This window comes from Leopardus geoffroyi, chromosome C1, assembly GCF_018350155.1.
Source record: "Leopardus geoffroyi isolate Oge1 chromosome C1, O.geoffroyi_Oge1_pat1.0, whole genome shotgun sequence".
Lineage (NCBI taxonomy): Eukaryota > Metazoa > Chordata > Mammalia > Carnivora > Felidae > Leopardus > Leopardus geoffroyi.
In genome coordinates, this window is record NC_059328.1 from 89,591,616 (window position 1) to 89,618,517 (window position 26,902).

Sequence of the window (26,902 nt, forward strand, 5' to 3'; positions counted from 1 at the left end):
ATTTAGTTTCCAGTTTCTTTTTTCTTTTTTTTTTTAATTTTTTTTTCAACGTTTATTTATTTTTGGGACAGAGAGAGACAGAGCATGAACGGGGGAGGGGCAGAGAGAGAGGGAGACACAGAATCGGAAACAGGTTCCAGGCTCTGAGCCATCAGCCCAGAGCCCGACGCGGGGCTCGAACTCCCGGACTGCGAGATCGTGACCTGGCTGAAGTCGGACGCTTAACCGACTGCGCCACCCAGGCGCCCCTCCAGTTTCTTTATATAACTACTTCTATATATTTACACATTGTGACAATATATGTGTTAGATGTTAAATTCCTAAATCCATAACCAGGAGGACTCTTTTTATTTACATAAACAAGTGTATGTATTTATTAAATTAAAATAACAAATAACAATAACAAATAGATTTTGTTTATATAAACAAACATACGTTCAAAATGATGTGAACACATCACTACAATCTGTAACATGAACAGATCCATCATCACCAAAATTTTCTTCCAATCCTTTTTATTTATAATAATAATTATATATTAATATAATAATGTTATATAATAATATATTAATAATACTATTACAATTATTATAGGATAAGAACACTTAACATGAGATCTACTCTTTCAGCAAATTTTTAAGTATGCAATACAATATTGTTAACTGAAGGCGCTATGCTGTATAGTAGATCTCTAGGACTTCATCTTGCATAACTGAAACTTTGAATCCTATGACTAATACTTTCTCATTTCACCCTTCTCCTAGCCCCTGGAAATCACCATTCTACTTTCTGCCACTAGGAATTTTACTATTTTAGATTCCTCATAAAAGGGGTGTCATGTATTACTTGTCCTTCTGTGATTGGTTTATTTCATTAACATACTGTCTTCCAGGTTCATTCATGTTATCACAAATGGCAGGCTTTCCTTCTTTTGAAAGACTGCATAATATTCCATTGTATGTGTATTCCACATTTTATTCATCCATTCATCCATAAATGGACATTTAGGTTCCTTCTGTGTCTTATCTATTGTGCATAATGCTGTAATGAATATGGGAGTGAAGATATCTCTTCAAGATCCTGATTTGAATTCATTTGGCTGTATACCCAGAAGTGGAGTTGCTGGATCAAATGGGAGTTGTATTTTTAATTTTTTGAAGAATTTTCATACTGTTTTCTATAGTGGTTTTATCGATTTACATCCCCACCATCAGGATGTGGATTCCTTTTTCTCCACATCATCACCAAATATTTTGGTGATAGCCATCCTAACAGGTATGAAATGACATCTCATTGTGGTTTTGATTTGCATTTCCCTGGTAGTAAATGTGATGACTTAATAGCCAAAAGGTAAATAATTTGATTACAAAGTGGGCAAATGAGCTAAATATACATTTCTCCAAAGAAGACATATAAATGGCCAACAGGCACATGAAAAGTGATGAAATTTTTCTTTAAATTTTTTAATGTATTTATTTTTGAGAGAGAAAGAGAGAGAGAGCATGAGTGCAGAAGGGGCAGAAAGAAAGGAAGACACAGAATCCAAAGCAGCTCCAGGCTCTGAGCTGTAAGCACACAGCCTGACATGGGGCTTGAACTCACGGACCCGAGATCATGACTTGAGCCGAAGTCACACGCTTAACTGACTGAGCCACCCAGGTGCCCTGAAAAGTGCTGAAATTTTTAATTTTTCTAATGGCCAGTTATTTTCTTCTAATGAACCCAAATACCTTGTGTGACATTAAAATTTCCTTAAAAGGTATAAGCTTCAAATTCCTTATCTGTTTACATTGAGATAGATATTAATGCCAAAGATAAATGCTAGGATGTTTGGTTTGTAAAGAGCATTTCATGATGTTTTACAGGAAGTAGAGACTCTGTACGAATTGGTATTAGAGGTGGAGTAATGTCATGAGAGGCTGGTGATGATGTATTCTTGATAATAATAATAGCAATTATTATCACAATATTTATTTCCTGTTTGATGAAAATGTATTATATAGTAAGTAAATGATTTTCGTTTCTTAACTATTTTTAAGAAGAAAAGTGGAAGAAGTGTATCAGAGTTATAGGTAAGCCGATTGTCAGCTGAGTAGGCTGTTTTAGATTTATGTGGTCAACAGAAGCATGTCCCAAAACCAAAGATGTAACATAACAAACAATTTTCTCCATTGTTATTGCCATAATATTTAAAAGTTCTAATTAACAGGGCTACTAATTAAACTTCTGGAAAATTTTAGATTTATCTGGGTGTTAAAGCATTATAATATGTGTAGGAGACTATATTAGTTAACTCATATATTGATTTATATTTTTCAAATTTACTGAAAGATAGTATAAACCGTGATCAAGTATAAGACTAGACTTTTTGAATCTCACTTCTGCATTTTATGTGTTTTGTGACCTTGGGAAACTTACCTAAGTTCTCTGAGTGCCTTAATTTCCTTACTTATAAAATGACAGTTGGGGTGCCTGGGTGGCTCAGTCGGTTGAGCATCTGGCTCTTGACTTTGGTTCAGATCATGATCTCATGGTTTGTGAATTTAAGCCCCACATCAGACTCTGTGCTGGCAGTGTGGAGCCTGCTTAGGATTCTCTCTCTTTCCTTCTCTGCCCCTTCCCTGCTCATGTGCTCTGTTTCTCTCTCTCTCAAAACAAATAAACTTTAATAAAAAATAAAATAAAATAAAATAAAATAAAATAAAGTAAAGTAAAATAAAATAAAATAAAATAAAATAAAATGAGGCTCATTAAAGTAATGACCACACATGATGCTTGTAAGGATGGGCAATGTAGGAAAAGATGCTTATAATAGCTAACTGTCATCATCATAAATGAAATTCATTCCCCCTCACAATGACCCTTTGAGGTAGCAGAGTGAAGTTTGAGGGAATTCTGATCACTGGACAGCGGATTAATTCAGAACTCAGGGTCTGGCAAAGGAGGCAAGAGTATCATAGACTTGAAGTTAGTGACAGAGGAAAAACCTCTTGATCATGGAGGTGAGATATATCTCAATTTACAAGTTGCCTAGAATAAGCATTTCTCGGCATCTTTTCCTTCTAACTCCTAGAATATAAATGTCACCACCAAAAGGAAAATATCAATAAAGTGGAGGCTTGAAAATCTTCAAATTCATCCTATGAGTAAGTGCTTCAATTTTGTTTACAGAGAAATCACAATGAATATAACATAGAAATCACTTAGAAGAGTCACTGATGTCATCAACACACTGAATGTGGAAGAAAATTCCTCTGGGAAAATCTTATGTTATTGAAATATGTCACTTGAAGTGTGTACAGCAAATGCAAAATGGAAAGACAGTAAGGAATAAACCGTTTATTAATAAATACCGACAGTTAAAAATATCCTGTATTATTATATTATACCTATCAGTTCAGTAAACTGAAACACAGTACCTAAGGCTAAGATATAGTCAACTTTTATATTCATAAACAAAAAAGATCAGGTTTTTGCTTTTGATTCTCTGTGGAGTGCAATAGAATAAGCCCACATTAAACTTGTCTTCTTTAAATATTAAAATTTTGAGGTGGAAGGACATTTTATGCTTTACAAATTTCCAGCTTGTAGAGGCACACTTGACATAAACTGCAAGTATTTAAAAGGTAGAATCTGATAAGTTTTGACATATGTATACACCTGTGAAACCATAAAAAGTATTCAATTTTTACAAAACTAAATAATTTTTAAAACAAATTTAACACTTCACGGTGACCTTTTATTCATAACTTGTACACTTACAGGTATCTCTCAATGATTTTATATGCACTATTACACTATTTTTTCTTATGTACCTAAAACCGTTATCCCTTTCCATATCAATTATTTAAGGCTCAGCTCCAATACCACTTCCGTTGAAACTTTTCTGATGTCCTCTTTAGAAGAAACCTTTTCCTCTTTGAACAGCCTTTATTCTGTTTTATGGCCCATTTAATATATTACCTTCCACTGAACTTGCAGATTACTACGCCCTTTATAGATCATAGGTTTCGTGAGGCAGAGAACCTGATTTACCTTTGCACCCATTTCAAGGCCTAATACACAGTGTGTATTGAATGGAGTACAATATAGATCAATGAACAAAGATTTTCTAACCTAACTTGCAAGCGTGTTCTTCATTTACTAGTATGAAGGAGAGGAAGAAGGGAGGGAGGAGAAAGGGAAAGAGGGGAAAAGGAAGGAATGTAGAAAGAAAATGACCACCAGGAAAGATAATAGCTTTAGTTTTAGTGCTAAAGATTACAGACATATATTAAAATTTCTATCTGAAGACTATTTTAGGAATGTAGGCTCATATTGGCACTTGCAGGCATTATGGCACTCATGTAAAAATAACAATTACTAGTTATTTTGACATATTTGAAATTTAGTTGCATAATTCATGTAGAAGCTACATAGTAAAACTTAAGTATGACATAAGTTTTATTTTAGAAGTAGGAACAAAGGAATCGCTTAAATTATAAATAAGAAAAATTCATTCTCTCCCAGAAAATAAGCCTTTTTTTTCTTTAAACTTTGACCATCTAGATCCAGAAAGAGCTCAGAAACTTGCATTGAACCATATGCTTCCATGCAGCATGGCATGTGTTTAGGGACTTCCGGTAAATAATAGTCAAAGTATAATGTGAGGAAAATATATGTTTAAATTCTGTATATAAAACTTTATTTTACTTCTATCATTTGATTTTTAAACTCTTTCTTATTCCTTCATCATAAAAAAAGTATGTATCGTGAACTTGGCAAACACAGATTAGAAACTTGTGTTGCTTTAACACATACAACATATTAGGGGCTGAAGACAAGGAATTGAACAAATATAAATGGTGAGCATGGAATTGGGTTGAAAAATTGTCCTTTATCTATAAGCAAAATTTGGGGGTAGGGCTGGATATTTAAAATGCAAACTTTTTTAGAGATATTAAATCATGGATACAATATATATAAATGTACATGAATACATATACATATAAGATGTATATGAAACTCTTATATCTTCCCAGACTCCATTCTCCTCCAAAAAAAGATCAGAAAGATCAGATTATATATACTAGTTAGCACCTTCCACACCTTTCTTATATTCATGAAAGGCAGAAAATTCCTAAGACTTTCTGTGTACACCTTCAAAACACAAAACAAGCATTAAAATAATAGAAAGAAAACCAAACATAATGAACCCTGAGAAAAATTTCAAACATATTAGACTCCTGCAGTTAGATGTGACAAGTAAGTATTGCTTTTGCTTATAAGACCCCACTAAATCAAAACAATGGGGCCGATGGTGCAGGATAATTGTCTCTGATATGCTGCCGGCAGTGTTATTTATGGTTTTTTATAAAATATGCTGTCACAATAACAGGCTGCCTAGGACCTCAGTATTTATGGAGCAGCCTACCTTTAGGTGCTTCTGGTATACAAAATTTTTAAAGAAGGAATAGAAAGTATGTTTAGCTATGTCATTGTAAAATTGCCCCTTATCTTTCACAACAACATGATCAATCAAAAACTAAATGTATGAAATTTTCACAAATGAACACACATATGTAACCAGCATGTAATTTCTGTAAGGTTTTGTTTGTTTACTTTTTTGTTTTGCTTTGCGGAACCTCTTTATCAGATTAAGGATGTTCCCTATTCTTCCTGGTTTGCTGAGAAAAAAGTTGTTTTAATATGTTTTTCTTTTTTGTCAAACGCTTTTTTTGCATCTACTAAAATGGTTTCTTCCCTTAAAACTGTCAATATGGTGAAATATATTGCTTGATATTCTAATGTTAAAGCAACCATGTGAACCTGAAACAACCCATTTGGTCAAGGCACAATGTTAATTCCTTTACAATATGAGATTTGCTTATAACCGTTCACTTAGTACTTTGACCTCCTCTAAATTTAAGATAAAGATTGGCTTGTATTTCTTTCTTTTAATGTCCTTGTAAAACTGTTGTTGCCAGTGTGATAATGGTCTCATAGAATGAGTTAACTTTTCTCACATTTTCTATTTTCCCATAGAATTTATGTATAGTTTCTTTCTTCAGTGTTTGGGGAAAAATTACAATGAGACCATTTAGGCCTGGAGATTTCTTTGACAACCTGCTTTTATATGCAGACTTAAATTCTCTAATAGAACTAAATATTCATATCACCTATAATGTTTTTTTTCCTGGAAATGTATCTGATTATTTACTAATCAAATATATTGCCATAAGGATTTTCAAGATCTTTTTTTTCTTTTTTTAAATGTTTTACTTTATTTTTGAGAGAGAGACAGAGAGAGAGAGAGACAGAGAGAGAGAAAGCACGAGATGGGGAGGCACAGACAGAGAGAGGCAGACGTAGAATCCAAAGCAGGCTCTAGGCTCTGACCTGACAGCACGGAGCCCAACGCGGGGCTCAAACCCACGAATCATGAGATCATGACCTGAGCCGAAGTTGGACACTTAGCCGACTGAGCCACCTCGGTGCCCCTCAACATATCTTCCTATTGTGATTTTCAATATCTCTAAGAACTATGTATATATCCTACTTGTTGTTCCTGATATTATTACTTCAGTACATCTTAACTAACATTTCTCAATTTATAGTATAGTCTTGCTATTTCCCTCTCTAGGTTCTCTAGTATTCTTTGTTGTCTTCTTATGGATTAAACAAATATTTTTATTATTCTATTTTCCCTTGTCTTAACTTTCATTGTGTGCATGTGTGGGGTGTGTGTGGGAGTGTGTACACACGCACCCATACTCTTAGTGGTTACCCTGGAAATTACAGTATACATCCTTGAGTTACTACATTCTTACTTAAATTACTACTTTTACCACTTCTAAAACAATACTAGGATGTTAGTAGAATCAAATTGAATTAATGTCCTTTCAGGTGTTTAAATTTCTCTCATGATTTTGAACCTGCATGTTTTAAATTACATTAGACATTACTGGTTTTTGTCTACTTAACAGTTACTCAAACTTATTTACTCTTTGTAATGCTTCTAATTACTTTTTACATTCCTCTGCTTTAAGAATTTTTTTCTTTCCAATTTCCTTTTAATTCTAGTTTGCTATTTTAGCTTTTCTTTCAGCACTTAATAAATCTTATTGCTTCCTCTGGCTTACTTAATATTTGCTAAAAATTAATTATCATCCTTATTTTTGCTCCTGGCAGGTGTTTTTTTTCTCTGGTTTCTTAGAAGATCTTTTTACTTTGTTTCTTAAGCAGTTTATTAGGCTATGTTTAGGTGTTAGAAATGTTGAAGTTATAATATCTAGTAGATATTATAAATTAAGAATGCTTCTTAAGAATATCCAATGGAAAAAAGTCTCTTCAGCAAATGGTATTGGGAAAACTGGACAGCAACATGCAGAAGAATGAAACTGGGCCATTTTTTACACTATACACAAATATAAATTCAAAATGGATGAAAGACCTGAATTTAAAACAGGAAGCCATCAAAATCCTAGAGGAGGAAACAGGCAAGAACTTCTTTGACCTCGGCCAGAGCGACTTCTTACTTGACATGTCTCCAGAGGCAAGGGAAACAAAAACAAAAATGAACTTTTGGGACCTCATCAAGATAAAAAGCTTCTTCACAGCAAAGGAAAACTAAAAGGACACTGGCAAAGCTAAAAGGCAACTGGCAGAATGGGAGAAGATTGCAAATGACATATATCAGATGAAGGTTAGTATCCAAAATCTATGAAGAACTTATCAAACTCAACACCCAAAAAACAAATAATCCAGTGAAGAAATTGGCAAAAGACATGAAGAGACACTTCTCCAAAGAAGACATCCAGATGGCTAACAGACACATAAGAAAACGCTCAACATCACTCATCATCAGGGAAATACAAATCAAAACCACAATGAGATACCACCTCACACCTGTCATTCTGACAGGCTAACATTAACAAGTCAGGCAACAACAGAAGTTGACTAGGATGTAGAGAAAGAGGATCTTTTTTGCACTGCTGGTGGGAATGCAAAGTGGTGCAGCCACTCTGGAAAACAGTATGGAGTTTCCTCAAAAATTTAAAAATAGAACTGGCTTATGACCCAGCAATTGCACTACTAGGTATTTATCCAAGGGATACAGGTGTGCTGTTTCAAAGGGGCACATGTACCCCAACAATACTATCAACAATAGCCAGAGTATGGAAAAAGCCCAAATATGTCAATCGACTGATGAATGGATAAAGAAGATGTGAGATATATATATATATATATATATATATATATATATATATATATATATACATATATGTATATATATATATATATATATATATATATAAACACACACACACTGGAATATTACTTGGTGATCAAAAAGAATGAAATCTTGTCATTTGAAACAATGTGACTGGAACTAGGGTGTATTATATTAAGAGAAATACGTCAGTCGGAGAAAGACATATCACATGATTTCACTCATATGTGGAATTTAAGATACAAAACAGATGAACATAAGGGAAGGGAAGCAAAAATAATATAAAAATAGAGAGGGAGACAAACCATAAGAGACTCTTAAATACAGACAACAAACAGAGGGTTGCTGGTGGGTTATTGGGTGGGGGATGGGCTAAATGGGTGATGGACGTTAAGGAGGACACTTGCTGGGAAGAGCATGGCGTGTTATATGTAAGTGATGAATCACTAAATTCTATTCCTGACCCCCCCCAAAAAAATTAAGCATCCTTCTTGTTATTTGTAGAATAAATACCAAAAAGAAAGTAAAAACATGCACACATAGTAAGTTGATAAAGGAATATATAGATAATTATTCAACTAATTCAAAAGAAGGTTAAAAAGGGAAGAAAAAGTGATATTAAGGTAGAAGGTGTGAAATAGAAAACAAAAAAAAAGGAAACTTGTCAACTCAAATCAGTAATGATAATTATATATATATAAAATTTGGGGGCACCTGGGTGGCTCAGTCAGTTAAGCATCCGACTTCAGCTCAGGTCATGATCTCGCTGTCCATAGGTTCAAGTCCCACTTCAGGCTCTGTGCCGACAGCTCAGAGCCTGGAGCCTGCTTTGGCTCTCTCTCTCTCTGCCCCTCCCTTGCTCACACTTTGTCTCTGTCGCTCTCTCTCTCTCTCTCAATAATAAAAAAATAAACATTAAAAATTTTTTAAAATATATAAAATTTTAAAATGTAACTAAAAAGCTAAGTACATAAAACCTAATGTATGCTGTTCTCAAGGGGCTTAACTGAAAATTAAGGTAAGAGAAAGACTGTAGAAATATAGAAAAATATTAAGCATGCTAGTAGTATCCAAAAGAAAGCTGCTGTAGCTAGAGTCATATTAGACAAAGTAGATTTAGAGGCTAGCATGGCTAGACAAAACCTGGAAAATGTGTTAGTACAATGAAGGTCCAATGCAACAGGAATATACAAATTGAACTCATATGCATACAAAAATTAGGTATCAACAGATATGAAGCAAAATTGCCAAACTTAAAAAATGAAGCTACATAAGTCCATAATCATAGAAAAGAAATTTAAATGTCTCTTAATTATTCTAAAAACAGGAAAATCAGTAGGTATATAAAAATGTGAATAATACATGACATGATTAAAATATATAAACTAACAGAAGCCTCATCTCTCAAGTACACAAGGAACAACTATATATTATTATATCATATATATTTATGATATAAAATATGAATATAATATATATATATATATAACTTTATTCTTCATAAATCAAACCTCAGCTATTATGACATGATTGAAAGAATTAAAGGTATATTCTCTGGCCACAGTGGAAGTTAATAACTTAAAAATAACTACATGGATATTAACTAGATTTATTGTAGTGATCATTCTGCAAATATCCATATATCAATTATGTTTTACAACTGAAACTATTATGTCAATTATATCTCAATTAAGAAAAGATAACTAGAGGGGCGCCTGGGTGGCTCAGCTGGTAAGCGTCCGACTTCAGCTCAGGTCATGATCTCGCGGTTTGTGAGTTCGAGCCCCGCGTCAGGCTCTGGGCTGATGGCTCAGAGCCTGGAGCCTGCTTCAGATTCTGTGTCTCCCTCTCTCTCTGCTCCTCCCCCACTCACACTCTGTCTCTCTCTCAAAAATAAATAAATACTAAAAAAAAATTAAGAAAAGATAACTAAAAAATCCCCTCGGGTTTAAAAAAGTATCTAGTATTTATCTCTCTGGTAAAGTGATACTGCCTCAAACTCTTGCCACTGCTCTCTGTTTGATATCTGTGACTCGTATATTCAATTAACAAATATATTAGGAAAAGTGGCTTCTGATGTTGGGTCACCTCAGTGTTCTCCATTCTCTCCAAGAACTTGATATATTTTTTTTAATATCTATTTATTATTGAGACTGAGAGAGACAGAGCATGAGCATGGGAGGGGCAGAGAGAGGGGGAGACCCATATCTGAAGCAGGCTCCAGCTTTCAAGCTGCCAACACAGAGCCCCACATGGGGCTCGAAGCCACAAACTGCTAGATCATGACCTGAGCTGAAGTTAGACACCCAACCCACTGAGCCACCCAGGTGCCCCAAGAACTTGAGTTTTTAAATGTTGGATGCCTGATTTCTCATCAATGTTTCCAACAAAATTTTGTTTTATTTTAATCCAGCTTGTGCATTTTCTTTCCCTCACTTATAGAATTTTTCCAATTGTAAGTTTCTGTGTAATAACTTTCATGAAGGCTTCCACTAGATTTTCATGTAATAGAGAAATAAATTTCTCTATTTATTTAAGTGGCTGTTATTTTGAGTCTTTGTTACTCATGGTTGATCTTAATCCTACTAGAATATATTACTGAAATTATAGAAGGTTTCTGATATTTAAAAATATATGCAGTCATTTTAACACATAGGGCAATGCATATAAACAAATACAAATATCTCAGAAATATGAATTATTTGTGAAACTCTTTGGGTGGAAATTTATTATCAAATTTATGTGTTCAATTAATTTCTAAACAAATTTCTATGCCATGAGCATCAGTCAGAGGCATTAAGCATTAACAGATTTAAATTATTAGCTTTGATTTCAAACCAGCACCACCAAAAATGTTACATATATGATTCCATAAACAATGACTAGCTCAGATTTTTCTCAGTTAATGATACTTTTAGAAATAACCCATGCACCGTAGTGTGCTGCAAAGTTTCAGTTCTAGGGGAAATCGAATCTAACTTCATTCAGGTTTCATTTATTTTATCATTCATTTTCTTTGCTTCTGTTTTTATTTATGTTGCTTTCATTTTTCCTTTCTTTTTCCTTCTTGGATACAGGAAGAGCAATTTTTTTATTCTATTTTGTTTTCTTTAGTTTCTTTTATGCTATTTTCATTTAAAAACTTAAAAAAAATTTTTTTTTCTCTTTTTCCACTTTTTTTTTATTGTTCTCAAGTTAGTTAACATCAGTGTAGCTTTGGCTTCAGGATTAGAATCAGTGATTCATCACTTACATATAACACCCAGTGCTGATCCCAACAAGTGCCCTCTTTAATTCCCATCACCCATTTTCCACACTACACCAATCCCATCAACCCTCAGTCTTGTTCTCTGCATTTAAGAGTCTCTTATGGTTTGTCTCCTTCTCTGTTCTTATTTTTCCTTCCCTTCCCCTATGATCATCTGTTAAGTTTCTCGAATTCCATGTATGAGTGAAATCATGTTATATCTGCCTTTCTCTGACTGACTTATTTCTCTTAGCATAACATCCTCCAATTCCATCCACATTGTTGCAAATGGCAAGATTTCATTCTTTTTCATCACTGAGTAGTAGTCCATTGTATATATATACCACATCTTCTTTGTCCATTCATCAGTTGATGGACATTTGGGCTCATCTAATAATTTGGCTTTTGTTGATAGTGCTGCTCTAAACATTGGGGTATGGGGTGCATATGCCCCTTTGAATCAGCAGTCCTGTATCCTTTGGATAAATTCCTAATAGTATAATTGCTTGGTCATGGAGTAATTCTATATTTAATTTTTTGAGGAACCTCCACACTGTTTTCCAGAGTGGCTTCACTACAATAGTGCAAGAGGATTCCCCTTTCTCCACATCCTTGCCAAATCTGTTGTTTCCTGAATTGCTCATTTTAGCCACTCTGACTGGTGTGAAGTGATATCTCATCATGCTTTTGATTTGTATTTCCCTGATGGTGAGCGATGTTGATCATCTTTTCATGTGTCTGTTGGCCATCTGGATGTCTTCTTTGGAAAAGTGTCTATTCAAGTCTTCTGCCCATAGATTTTCTTCACTGGATTTTTTGTTGTACGGGTGTTGAATTTAGTAAGTTCTTTATAGATTATGGATACTAACCCTTTATCTGATTTGTCATTTGCAAATATTTTCCCCCATTCTGCTGGTTGCCTTTTAGTTTGGTTGATTGTTTCCTTTGCTTTGCAGAAGATTTTATCTTGATAAGGTCCAAATAGTTCATTTTTTATTTTATTTCCCTTTACTTCAGAGATATGTCAAGTAAGAAGTTGCTGTGACCAAGGTCAAAGAGGTTACCACCTGTTTTCTCCTCTAGGGTTTTGATGGTTTCCTGTCTCACATTTAGATCTTTTATCCATTTTGAATTTATTTTTGTGTATGGTGTAAGAAAGTGGTCCAGTTTCATTCTTTTGCATGTTTCTGTCCAGTTCTTTCAGCACAATTTGCTAAAGAGACTGTCTTTTTTCCATTGGATACTCTTTGCTGCTCTGTCAAAATTAGTTGGCCATATATTTGTGGGTCCATTTCTGTGCTCCCTATTCCTTTCCATTGATCTATGTGTCTGTTTTTGTGCCAAAACAATACTTACTTGATGATTATAGCTTTGTAATACAGGTTAAAGTCTGGGTTTGTGATGTCTCCAGCTTTCGTTTTCTTTTTCAACATTACATTGGTTATTCAGGATCTTTTGTGGTTCCATACAAATTTTAGGATTGTTTGCTCTAGTTCTGTGAAGAATGCTGGTGCTATTTTAATTGGGATTGCACTGACTGTGTAAATTGCTTTAGGTACTATTGACATTTTATTTGTATTTTAAAAAATTAGGTTTATTTATTTTTGAGAGAGAGAGAGAGAGAGAGAGAAAGCACAAGCTGGGCAGGGGCAGGGGTGGGGGGGACACAGAATGCAAAGCAAACTCCAGGCTCTAAGTTGTCAGCACAGAGCCTGATGCAGGGCTCAAATCCAAGAACCGTGAGATCATGACCTGAGCCAAAATCAGATACTCAACTGACTGAGCCACCAAGGTACCCTTAGATACTTTAACAATATTTGTTCTTCCAGTCCATGAGCATGGGATGTTTTTCCATTTCTTTGTGTCTTCTTCAGTTTCTTTCATAAGCTTTTTATAGTTTTCAGGGTGCAGATATTTACATCTTTGATTGGATTTATTCCTAGACATTTCATAACTTCTGATACAGTTGTAATTGGATCAATTCCCTAATATCTCTTTCTGTTGTTTCGTTATTTGTGTATAGAAATGCGACCAATTTCTGTACATTGATTTTATATTTGGTGACTTCACGTAATTCCTGTATCCACTCTAGAAAATACAGGTGGAGTCTTTGGGTTTTCCATGTAGAGTATCATGTCATCTGTGAAGAATGAAAGTTTGACTTCTTCTTTGCCAATTTGGATGCCTTTTATTTCATTTTGATATCTGATTGTTGAGGCTAGGATTTCCAACTCTATGTTAAACAACAGTGGTGAGAGTGGACATCCCTGTCATGTTCTTGATCTGAGGAGGAAAGCTCTCTGTTTTTCCCCATTAAGGATGATATCAGCTGTGGGCCTTTCAAATATGGCTTTATGATGTTAAGGTATGTTCCTTCTATCCTGCCTTTCTTGAGGGTTTTTAAAAAAAATTTTTTAAATGTTTTATTTATTTTTGAGACAGAGAAAGACAGAGCATGAGCAGTGGAAGGGCAGAGAGAGAGGGAGACACAGAATCCAAGGCAGGCTCCAAGCTCTGAGCTGTCAGCACAGAGCCCGACGCGACGCTCGCGCTCACAAACCGCAAGATCATGGCCTGAGCCAAAGTCGGACGGTTAACCGACTGAGCCATTCAGGCGCCCCTCTTGAGAGTTTTTATTAAGAATGGAGGCTGTATTTTGTGAAATGCTTTTTCTACATCTATTGACAGGATCATATGGTTCTTATTCTTTCTTTTATTAATGTGATGTATAACATTGATTGATTTGCAAATATTGAACCAGCCCTGGAGCCCAGGAATGAATCCCACTTGATTATGGTGAGTAATTCTTTTTAATATACTGGTGAATTCAATTTGCTACTATCTTGTTTGTTTAATCAGGCATTTTTAGTCTATACTTTTTACATCTTTTCCATATCTTTGTCTTCTTTATTGTCATTTCTCTTTCTCTGGATTAAGCTTTATAGTTCTTTTAACTCTCTGCTTGGTCTTTTCTCCTCTTTTATTTATCTCCTGGTATGGTATCAGCCTCCCCAATTCTGAACCTTTCCTTTTTTTTCCAGAGTTACTTCAGTGAACAAATCAAAGCACACCTGGTTGAAGGTCCAAACACTCCACCACTATAAGCAAAGAGGAGCTTTGCAGAGGACTTACCAGTGGGATAGAGCAGCCAAAATACCAACAGCAGAGTGCACACAACACACTGCACAAACACTTCCTAAAGTGCCAGGCCCTGTATATACAAATGAGCAAAGAAGATGTCAAACTTTCACTCTTTGTAGACAATATGATACTCTATATGGAAAACCCAAAAGTCTCCACCAAAAAACTGCTAAAACTGATACATGAATTGAGCAAAGTCACAGGATATAAAATCAACATACAGAAACTGGTTGCATTTCTATACACCAATAATAAAGTAACAGAAAGAGAAATCAGGGAATCAATCCCATTTACTATTGCACTGAAAACTATAGGAAACCTAGGATCCAAAGAGCTAAAAGATCTGTGTGCTGAAAACTATAGAAAGTGTATGAAAGAAATTGAAGACACAAAGAAATGGAAAAACACTCCATGTTCAGGGATTGGAAGAACAAATATTGTTAAAATATCTCTACTGCCCAAAGCAATCTACACATTGAATGCAATCCCTATCAACTACCCTATGACCCAGCAATAGCACTACTGAAATTTATCCAAAGGATACAAAAATTGTGATTCAAAGGGGCATATGCACCCCTATGTTTATCGCAGCACTATCAACAATAGCCAAATTATTGGAAAAGCCCAAATGTCCACTGAGTGATGAAAAGGTAAAGAAGATGTGGGATCTATAAACAATGGAATATTACTCAGTGATCAAAAAGAATTAAATCTTTCCATTTGCAACAGTGTGGATGGAACTAGAGTGTATTATGCTAAGTGAAATAAATCACTCTGAGAAAATCATGATTTCATAAATATCATGATTTCACTCATATGTGTAATTTAAGACACAAAATAGATGAGTATAAGGGAAGAGAAGGCAAACCATAAGACAGTCTTTAATACAGAGAACAAACTGAGGGGTACTGGAGGGGAGGTGGGTGGGGAGATGGGCTAATGGGTGTTGGGCATTAAGGAGGCCACTCACTGGGATGAGCACTGGGTGTTATATGTGAATGATGAATCACTAAATTTTACTCCTGAAGCCAATGCTCCACTATATGTTAACTAACTTGAATTAAAACAAAAACAAAAACAAAAACAAACAAAAAAAACCTATTAATAACCCCATTCATGGATCACTATGGGAAATCTCAAGTAATGAAGTTTAAGGAAAATTCAGATTATATTTTACACCTTAGTCATTTTTATTTTTTTTATTTTTATTTTTATTTATTTATTTTTTATAATATATGAAATTTATTGTCAAATTGGTTTCCATAAAACACCCAGTGCTCATCCCAAAAGGTGCCCTCCTCAATACCCATCACCCACCCTCTCCTCCCTCCCACCCCCCATCAACCCTCAGTTTGTTCTCAGTTTTTAACAGTCTCTTATGCTTTGGCTCTCTCCCACTCTAACCTCTTTTTTTTTTTTTTTTTCTTTTTTTCCTCCCCCCTCCCCCATGGGTTCCTGTTACGTTTCTCAGGATCCACATAAGAGTGAAACCATATGGTATCTGTCTTCTCTGTATGGCTTATTTCACTTAGCATCACACTCTCCAGTTCCATCCACGTTGCTACAAAAGGCCATATTTCATTTTTTCTCATTGCCACATAGTATTCCATTGTGTATATAAACCACAATTTCTTTATCCATTCATCAGTTGATGGACATTTAGGCTCTTTCCATAATTTGGCTATTGTTGAGAGTGCTGCTATGAACATTGGGGTACAAGTGCCCCTATGCATCAGTACTCCTGTATCCCTTGGATAAATTCCTAGCAGTGCTATTGCTGGGTCATAGGGTAGGTCTATTTTTAATTTTCTGAGGAACCTCCACACTGCTTTCCAGAGCGGCTGCACCATTTTGCATTCCCACCAACAGTGCAAGAGGGTTCCCGTTTCTCCACATCCTCGCCAGCATCTATAGTCTCCTGATTTGTTCATTTTGGCCACTCTGACTGGCGTGAGGTGATACCTGAATGTGGTTTTGATTTGTATTTCCCTGATAAGGAGTGACATTGAGCATCTTTTCATGTGCCTGTTGGCCATCCGGATGTCTTCTTTAGAGAAGTGTCTATTCATGTTTTCTGCCCATTTCTTCACTGGGTTATTTGTTTTTCGGGTGTGGAGTTTGGTGAGCTCTTTATAGATTTTGGATACTAGCCCTTTGTCGGATATGTCATTTGCAAATATCTTTTCCCATTCCGTTGGTTGCCTTTTAGTTTTGTTGGTTGTTTCCTTTGCTGTGCAGAAGCTTTTTATCTTCATAAGGTCCCAGTAGTTCACTTTTGCTTTTAATTCCCTTGCCTTTGGGGATGTGTTGAGTAAGAGATTGCTACGACTGAGGTCAGAGAGGTCTTTTCCTGCTTTCTCCTCTAAGGTTTTGATGGTTTCCTGTCTCACATTCAGGTCCTTTATCCATTTTGAGTTTATTTTTGTGAATGGTGTGAGAAAGTGGTCTAGTTTCAACCTTCTGCATGTTGCTGTCCAGTTCTCCCAGCACCATTTGTTAAAGAGGCTGTCTTTTTTCCATTGGATGTTCTTTCCTGCTTTGTCAAAGATGAGTTGGCCATACGTTTGTGGGTCTAGTTCTGGGGTTTCTATTCTATTCCATTGGTCTATGTGTCTGTTTTTGTGCCAATACCATGCTGTCTTGATGATGACAGCTTTGTAGTAGAGGCTAAAGTCTGGGATTGTGATGCCTCCTGCTTTGGTCTTCTTCTTCAAAATTCCTTTGGCTATTCGGGGCCTTTTGTGGTTCCATATGAATTTTAGGATTGCTTGTTCTAGTTTCGAGAAGAATGCTGGTGCAATTTTGATTGGGATTGCATTGAATGTGTAGATAGCTTTGGGTAGTATTGACATTTTGACAATATTTATTTTTCCAATCCATGAGCAGGGAATGTCTTTCCATTTCTTTAAATCTTCTTCAATTTCCTTCGTAAGCTTTCTATAGTTTTCAGCATACAGATCCTTTACATCTTTGGTTAGATTTATTCCTAGGTATTTTATGCTTCTTGGTGCAATTGTGAATGGGATCAGTTTCTTTATTTGTCTTTCTGTTGCTTCATTGTTAGTGTATAAGAATGCAACTGATTTCTGTACATTGATTTTGTATCCTGCAACTTTGCTGAATTCATGTATCAGTTCTAGCAGACCTTTGGTGGAGTCTATCGGATTTTCCAGTATAATATCATGTCATCTGCAAAAAGCGAAAGCTTGACTTCATCTTTGCCAATTTTGATGCCTTTGATTTCCTTTTGTTGTCTGATTGCTGATGCTAGAACTTCCAGCACTATGTTAAACAACAGCGGTGAGAGTGGGCATCCCTGTCGTGTTCCTGATCTCAGGGAAAAAGCTCTCAGTTTTTCCCTGTTGAGGATGATGTTAGCTGTGGGCTTTTAATAAATGGCTTTTATGATCTTTAAGTATGTTCCTTCTATCCCGACTTTCTCAAAGGTTTTTATTAAGAAAGGGTGCTGGATTTTGTCAAAGGCCTTTTCTGCATCGATTGACAGGATCATATGGTTCTTCTCTTTTTTTTTGTTAATGTGATGTATCACATTGATTGATTTGCGAATGTTGAACCAGCCCTGCATCCCAGGAATGAATCCCACTTGATCATGGTGAATAATTCTTTTTATATGCCATTGAATTCGATTTGCTAGTATCTTATTGAGAATTTTTGCATCCATATTCATCAGGGATATTGGCCGGTAGTTCTCTTTTTTTACTGGGTCTCTGTCTGGTTTAGGGATCAAAGTAATACTGGCTTCATAGAATGAGTCTGGAAGTTTTCCTTCCCTTTCTATTTCTTGGAATAGCTTGAGAAGGATAGGTATTATCTCTGCTTTAAACGTCTGGTAGAACTCCCCTGGGAAGCCATCTGGTCCTGGACTCTTATTTGTTGGGAGATTTTTGATAACTGATTCAATTTCTTTGCTGGTTATGGGTCTGTTCAAGCTTTCTATTTCCTCCTGATTGAGTTTTGGAAGAGTGTGGGTGTTCAGGAATTTGTCCATTTCTTCCAGGTTGTCCAATTTGTTGGCATATAATTTTTCATAGTATTCCCTGATACGCCGCCATCTTCCCTCCCTCCCTACACCTTAGTCATTTTTAAAGCTCATTAACCTTTTTTATTCTACTGAAAATTGAAACTGTATTTTTAAATACTGTAACACTTTCAGAAACTAATGGTAAAGTTGATTTCTAATAATTTTGTACATTTTGTGTTAACAATGCTTACAGCATGTTGTAGTTTGTTTTCAAAGTTATACACACAGAGAGCATACACATTTATTTATCAAAATCATTCATCCTTGTAGGTAAAGATTCTAGAAAAGCAAAATAAGACAATGCAAATGTAAATCTCCTGGGCCCTACTCCTTCCTATCAACCACTCTCACCTATTAACCATTCTTTCCCAAACCCTTCTGCAAATATAATCACAAGTTTATTTTTGGTTTCTCTCTGGTTACTTTTGTGTCCTTAAATAATAAACTTAAACATGTGTTATTGCTTTATAAACCTTAGTCAATATTTTATGAATATGATTTACTTTGCAGTAAAAAAGATTTACTATCTTACCTTATGCTCTGTCACTCTGCCCCTCCCTACACCCTAACATTTTCTTCTCTATTTAGGCTTTTTCAATATGGTGACCTCTGTTTTCTTTTATTACACTGAGATTCCTATGCTTTGTCTATAGAGTATCCAAAATTGGTAAGCTATTGAACAGTACCTTATATATATTAAATATGTAAACCATTTTAGCTATCTAATCTAAGTGTTTTCATTATTATTTTTTTCTTTAGTATCATGTCCCAACCCTTGTGGTATGTGAAATAATATTTCCGTATGTATGATTCTTTCTAATCATTTACCAGTTGTTCTAATTCTCCCATTATTTTTACTATGTTTTATATTTGGGCTGTAATTTCCTTGTTTTCTTTTTCCTCTTACATTATCAGCTGGACTTAATATATTCTTATTGATATAAAGAACACTTGCCTCCATATTTTTGGTACACCTGAAATATACTTCGATTTCTCATTCAATAATCATTCTTGAAGCTCATTACCTTCATGTTCTTTTTTGGGTTGGTTACTATATACTTGGATTATATTATTTTTATTTAGCATTTTTTTACATCATATCCTTTGCATTATGTAAGATTAACAGATCTTTTTTTCAATAAGATATTTATTTATTTATTTATTTATTTACTTATTTAACTGTTACTTTTTGTGTGTTTCTAGAGGAGATGTAATATTATACTGTCTAAAGCTGATTTGCCTAGAGTAGAAAATGTATTAAAATTTTCCACCTTCTGTAAAGCTTACATCTGAATCTAAACAGTTCCATTTGAAATTGCTCAGACTCTCTAAAAGGTCCTCTCTTTCCTAAGACTAAAAATATGTGACAGTGTACCACATATGTCATATTTAACATCTTGAAAAAGAAGCTTTTGTCAGAGGCAGATTTACCATGAACTGATATATGTCTCAGATTCCCTGTGTGAACCACTTCTAAAGCCCTCCAATATGCCTTAGAGCATTCATAGTCACATGGACATACAGTTTTATAAAATGTTCAAAAGTAAGATATTTTAGCTGCAACTTGTTAAGGCTGCTTAATTTTTATTCTCCAACTTTCTTTACATCACACATCTCCTGTTGGGAAGGGCTGTAGAAAATTTGAGGATTCACTAAGAGCAGGTTACATTGAAGATACATTTTGTTTAGATATAGCAAATTATATCTGCTCTTCTGTCAAGTCTGTGTGCAGTTAAATTACGGTTAGGCATTCCTGTGTAAGAAAAGCTTCTAGAAAAATCTTAGTGTCCTCTATACCACGCCCTATAGAATAGCAACATGTAACCAATAGTGACAATAACCAAAATGACTGATATTTATAACCAGTACAAGTGTGTTTAAACTTAATTACTAGAAAAAAGATAACTTGAAAATATTCTGAATTCCTACAGTACATATATGAAAGAAATGTTTCTCACATTTGATAGCAGTTCTGAATATTGAAATGATATTATCAGTAATATTCTTGTCACAATAATTTTCTAAATCATCATAAATAAAAAGTAAAATTTTGATTACCTATTCTACAGAAATGATAATTTACCATCTTATCCTTTCTATAAAATATTTACATTCATTGATTATTAATAGAAGATCAAGGAGTATGAAGCTATAATATGCAGATAAATGTTATAGAGGTATGTTTTCTATTATGTTATCTTTCTGGATTCTGTGATGTTTGTAGTATTTTCAGCTTTTTGAAAACTATTTACTGTAATTTTGAAATTTTGTTTCTAAATAAATATTTGCATTTATTTCTAATCTTATAATCACAAGCTTATATTATTTTTCTTCAAAACAACCCCCTAGCTATAATAAGCATTGGACCTCCTGCCTGGATGTATATTTTGTTCTGGGTCTTAGACTGTGTTGTTGTCCTCAAATGGTGTGGTCCAGGCCACATTTCTTGTCTGCCGCATTACTGAAATCCCTTTTGGTTTCTAATGTTGTAGTCTGTAGCTATGAACACAATGCTCTTTGTTTTGTTCATGTAATGCCCCTGGAGAGCACTGGCCATCTTCTCCTTGATGACTATTATGAGTTGAATTTTGTATCCCCAAAAGACATGTTGAAGCCCCAATCCCCAGAATCATGAATGTGATCTTATTTGGAAATAAGGTCTCTGTGGATGGGATCAAGTTAAACTGAGGTCATATTGCATTAGGGACTAAGGATGACCCTAATCCAATGACTACTTTCTTTACAAGAGGAGGGAGATTTGGACACAGAAACAGACACACAGGGAGAACATGTGACAACAGAGGAAGAGCAAGGAGTTTTGTGGCCACTATCAAGTGTAGTGTAAGCCCTGAGATTTGTTTTTCTTTTTTGTAAAGCAAGTACCTGACTCAAACTTTGATTGCAAGGCATACACTTCAGAGATGGCTATTGTATAAACACATTGCCAAACAAAGGACCAGATAAAGAACCAGCCTTCCCCAACCCACTCCCAACCAGGCTTCTTTGTTTTAAAGCTCTTGGTTGATTTGGATAACTCACCTTTTGGTCCACTTGTTTTGTTTTCTCTTCCTGTGCTTTAAATTTCCACTCTTATGTTTTAAATTCACCAATACAGAGTGAGTCCACGAACCCTAGAACCCCATCCTTGACCCCAATAAGTGTAGAACTCCAGGCCTGTGTTCACTTACTCTCTCTGTCTCATCCTGCAACCTGGCTGTGTGGCCCCTGGTGTGCCATTTAATTTCCAGGACTTGTAAGTAATATACATTTTTTTTTCTTGTCAAAGTTTCCTGGTGGTTATTACTGAAGGCAGCTTGCAATCACAGTGAGAACTACAAGGGCTGGTCCAGCCACACACAACACCAAGTAATGCCAAAGTTGTCTAGCAACCAACACAACTAGGAGAGAGGCATGAAATAGATTCTCCTTTGAGCCCCAAAGAAAGAGCCAATCCTGCCCACACCTTGATTTCAGATTTCCAGCCTCCAAAACTGTGAGTGAATATGTTTCTGTTGTTTTAAGCCTCCAAATTTATGGTCTTCTGTTACAGTAGCCCTCAAAAACTTATATATACTAACTCAGACTCCCTTCAGCCTTCACAGATCTGTAGAATTATCTACAGTCATCCCCTCATGGGTAGGTTCCACCATCCTCCAGCAGGAAGGCAATATTTCTCTCCCATGTGGGCTCTGTAGGAGCTAGCATCTCCTTTTCTGGGCCATGGAATGGAGTAATGCTTATAAGTGCATCCAGCTCTGGCACCTAGGTTCTGCTCAACAGTCACTTCCCAGAATAACTATTAAGGGATTCAGAGTGAGAGCTCTTTGCTCTAGCTGTTCCCTGCAGCCTAAAGATGGGCAATGGGTAGTGCACATATATGTGATTGCTTTATTATCTCACTTTTCACACTACTGCCATTTTCAATTTCAGTAAATGCATTAAAAAATTTCAGATATTAATGTTTTTATTTGATAGACTCTGTTCTGAAAGGAAAAAATGGGAAAAATACCTAATGTACAGAATCATTCTTTGAAACAAATAGTAAAATAAAAAGGAATTTTTCTACTATCAAACCATCCAAACCAATTAAACAGTGGCTCCTGGTAAATTTTTTTGATAACCAAAGTAAAAAATTATTTTAACCATCTATTTCTCAACAAGGTTTTGCCCTCATTCTTTATGCATCTTTTTTACTGAATTATTTACTATTGCAAAATCTTTTGTGATAAAAATATGATAAAAAATTTTGACTTATTCAAATTCCACAACAAATATATTTAATATTGAATCACAATGAATTTATTTACATTTGGAGTAAGTTTTGAGTCATTCTCAAAAATCATATTTAGCATAATTAATTTCAATCCATCACTAAAGAAAAAAAAACTATTATAACTATAAATTAAACAATTTTAGCACTTATTATGCATTTTATTTCACACACTTTATTTCAAATAGATACCTCAATTATAAAGCTGACTACACTCTAGAAATACACTAGTGGTATCTATTATATTCATAAATACACAGAGAGATAAATCTGTTTAATGTATTCTGAATAAATTTTATTAAGAAGATGTCTGCAAGTATAGTTACCTTTTTGTATTTTTAATATGAAAAAATTATTTTTTCTCTTAGCAAAGAATCAAAGTACAAATTTTAAAACTATATGAATATTCACCTGAATTGGGCTAAAAAATACTTCTGAATACCTAATTATGATTCTTAAATAAATATTAAAATCCTGAACACCCTGACTTACAGTCAAAATACACAACTTTTCTACAGAGAAGACATCTAATGAAGACCATGGAAAGTGCTCTCATATTACAGAAATCTAATTTTTCACTCAAGAAAGTCTTTAGGCTAATGTTTGCTTTTTTTCCTGGGTCAATCCGGTCCTGCTATATCAGGACTTCATGGCGATTAATTGATCTTTGCAGAGCCCCTTATACACTGAAAGCAAGTGTAATAGATTAGAGATTGCAATTAGAAATAAACTGACTTTTACTTTAGCTTTCTTCCATGCAGGTAGTCTAACTACCTTTGTTTTTTAAATATCAACTTAGCATAGCAGAGCTCAGATCACATATTGGACAATCTTACCGACTGATCTCACTTGAAAACAAAATTGAGAATCAAGTGTTTTAAGTGGTGTTATTCCTTTCAACAATTTACCTGGGCATATATAGATGATACTTTTATAGTCATCACAAAATGACCTTTTAGAGAGAGCACTCAACATGCTGAGTGAGTGTCCCTTTTGTTAATGGGAATCAGCGGCTAAATAATACAATTGACCTGAAAAAAAAAATGACTGAGCTGTCTAGAAATTTGCTTCTCATAGAAAAGCATCTAATTTTATTCGAGAATATATTAAGCACTTTCCCATCTATGAAATTTCAGATTACATTTGAAATCAAGCATTTTACACTTTCAGGCACATTGCAGTCTGGGACAGGTGGTATTTTTTTATGTGTATTTTATATAAGCAATTAATAGAAATTCGCCGAACAATGGATGTTTTCATTAATTTTTAGGGCTAAGTTTGATTGCCTCATTCAAGCTGAAAAATTATTTTGAAGTCAGATCTTCAAAATGTCTGTATAGATCAATACAAACCATGTCCTTGCTAATTTGTTTCATTATGTAGCCACAGACCTTTCCAATTATATACATTAGTTTTTCAGTGTAGACTCGTAACTAGAAAGATGATACAGGGTAACTGAATAATTTGTTTTGGGAAATGTAAAAATTCACCTAAACATATCAGATGAGAATACATATTAAATGAAAATGATGACAACTTAAATTAATAAAGGAATTGAGGCTATTGCTAACCTTATTATTATATTTTAAGTATAAATAAACTGTGATTCAGTGAAGTTACATGAACTAGATGTATATTACATCACACAGTTAATGTCATGCTCTCCTATGTCAGTTTTCCTACCAGGACTCTTTCCTTACACTACAGTGTTTATTCCATGTAAATACACACTTTGAAGAACAAATTGGTATTATAGATAATAGTATATTAGGTACATATGCATTTTGAGGAAATTTCTATAAGTGAGCAGTTACTTAGGGAAAATGATCCTTTGATTATTTCTATGGGGGCTGCACACATTTAGAACTTAAAAATAATTATTGATATAAAGTGTTTATAGCTATAAATCATGTGATTATAAACATCATGTTTGGAAGTATGAAATAGAAGTATGTCTTGCTCAGTTTCAAGCTGAAGAAAAGGAAGAATTCATATCTCAAAGTGTGAATTAAATCAATAATGTAGAACATTCCATTACCACAGGTCCTGGGATCAGGCCAAATTATATGAAATTTATAGAGATTGAATCCTTGTAGCTAACTGAGTATTCAGAGATGTCTACATTACCATATGCCTTTAGTTGTGTGTAACATTAGGTAATAGAAAATTCAATAAGTGTATAAAATGTGACTGGAGTAATGATTTGACATTAGCTAAAAAGTATTTGCACTGCCTGATGTTATGTGTTTTTTTACTATCTTTTCAATTATGCTAACTTTTTCTATTCCATTCACATAGTTGTTTGATACTAACGTCATGCTTTTACAAAATAGTTCACCAAGGTTGAGACATTACAAAGAACTAAGAGAAAATTGCTTACCAGCCCATTTAATCATTATATGTAGTAACTTGTTCTCAGGTAAAGAAGTTATTTCAAAATCATATGCTGAAAAGCTGTATAAATTAAAGCATCCCTATGGTGTTTACATTTTTGAAAAAAATCTGTGTAATACAACTATCATAAACTATATATTTTTCAGAAAATGAAATGAAGAATTGTCTAGGTACCGCTTCACAGGAATATTTTAATACAGAATATATCCAAAAATTTCTTGTTTATCTATTCTGATCTATTATCTTTTATTTGATCTTGAACTATTCAATCCTACCCATCATCTGTTATGGCTAAATTTACATTATAGATAATCCTAATCCCACTAAACACTTTAATATACTGCAATTTACACACATATTCAGCACATACATGGATGTATTATCTATTACAGTTTATCTTTAAAAAGTCAAGAATGTAACCAATGTGAGCTATCATATTTCATTTAGAAAGAAGCTCCTATTTTTGGCTTTATATATAAATTAATACTGCTAAACAATTGTTTTTCTCTTATACATTTAATAATTATATGCTTTTGTTTTGCTTTGTTTTTGCTGTTGTTGTTGTTGTTGTTGTTGTTAAGGGCTTTTAAAATACTATTTGTCATACTGGATCATTTTGCATTTATATACTATATCACAGACAGGGCAGGATTCTAGTTGGGGGCATCTTAACCCATCAGAACATGTCTGTGTTAGCTACGTCTCCCAGAAACACGTATGATTTGGGTTTTCCTCCATCACAGCAGCACACAAATATGAAGAAATGAAATCAGTATTGATTTACAACACAGATAATTATAGAAGAATGAGTGAGAAGGCTTTCTAATAGAATTCTGTCAATCAACTCCAGGCCCAACTTTCTCATTATGTGTTTGCTGAAACTATATGATGGAATTTGTCTGGTGACATTTCAGGGATAGTGACTTTGATTTCAAAGGAAATGTTTCAGGTTCATTTCATTACCTTAGAAAAGTAAAAGCAAATTTGCCTTATAAAAAGCAATTACTTCTTAGCTGACCAGTGCACAATAGCAATATAAGAGAGATTTCTCATTCCACTATTCAAATTCTGAACCAGCAAACCAGTGTTTGATTTTGCTTTAAGCCAATTTTACCATGTTTGAATTGCAAAAGCATTTAATCTTCATAAAGTAGGTTATTATAATGGAGATCATATTGTATTGGTATAGAATACTAGCAAAGGGACAACAGGATGGGTTATTTTTTTCTGTATTTATAGCATTTTAAAAATGATATTTAGTAGAAAACATTCATGAAAATTTTAAGAAATAAAGAGAATATATTTTAAATTGAGACATTGTGCTATTTTTTGCTTCTGCAGTTGTGCTCATATTCATTTCAAATTATAGTTCTATGAATTCTTAAGTGATGAATACCAAAAATATTTCTAGTTGACTGTAATGACTGTAATGAATAATATTGGAAAAAATCTGGTTGAATCTTAATCATGTTGTTTTCATTTTTCTTTAGTACTTTTAATTTACTCTCTATAATAAAATATATTTCATACTTTTATAAAAGTGTTTTTATTTAATTTTTTAAAGTTATTCCAGAGAAGGTGGTATTAGCAGGAAGT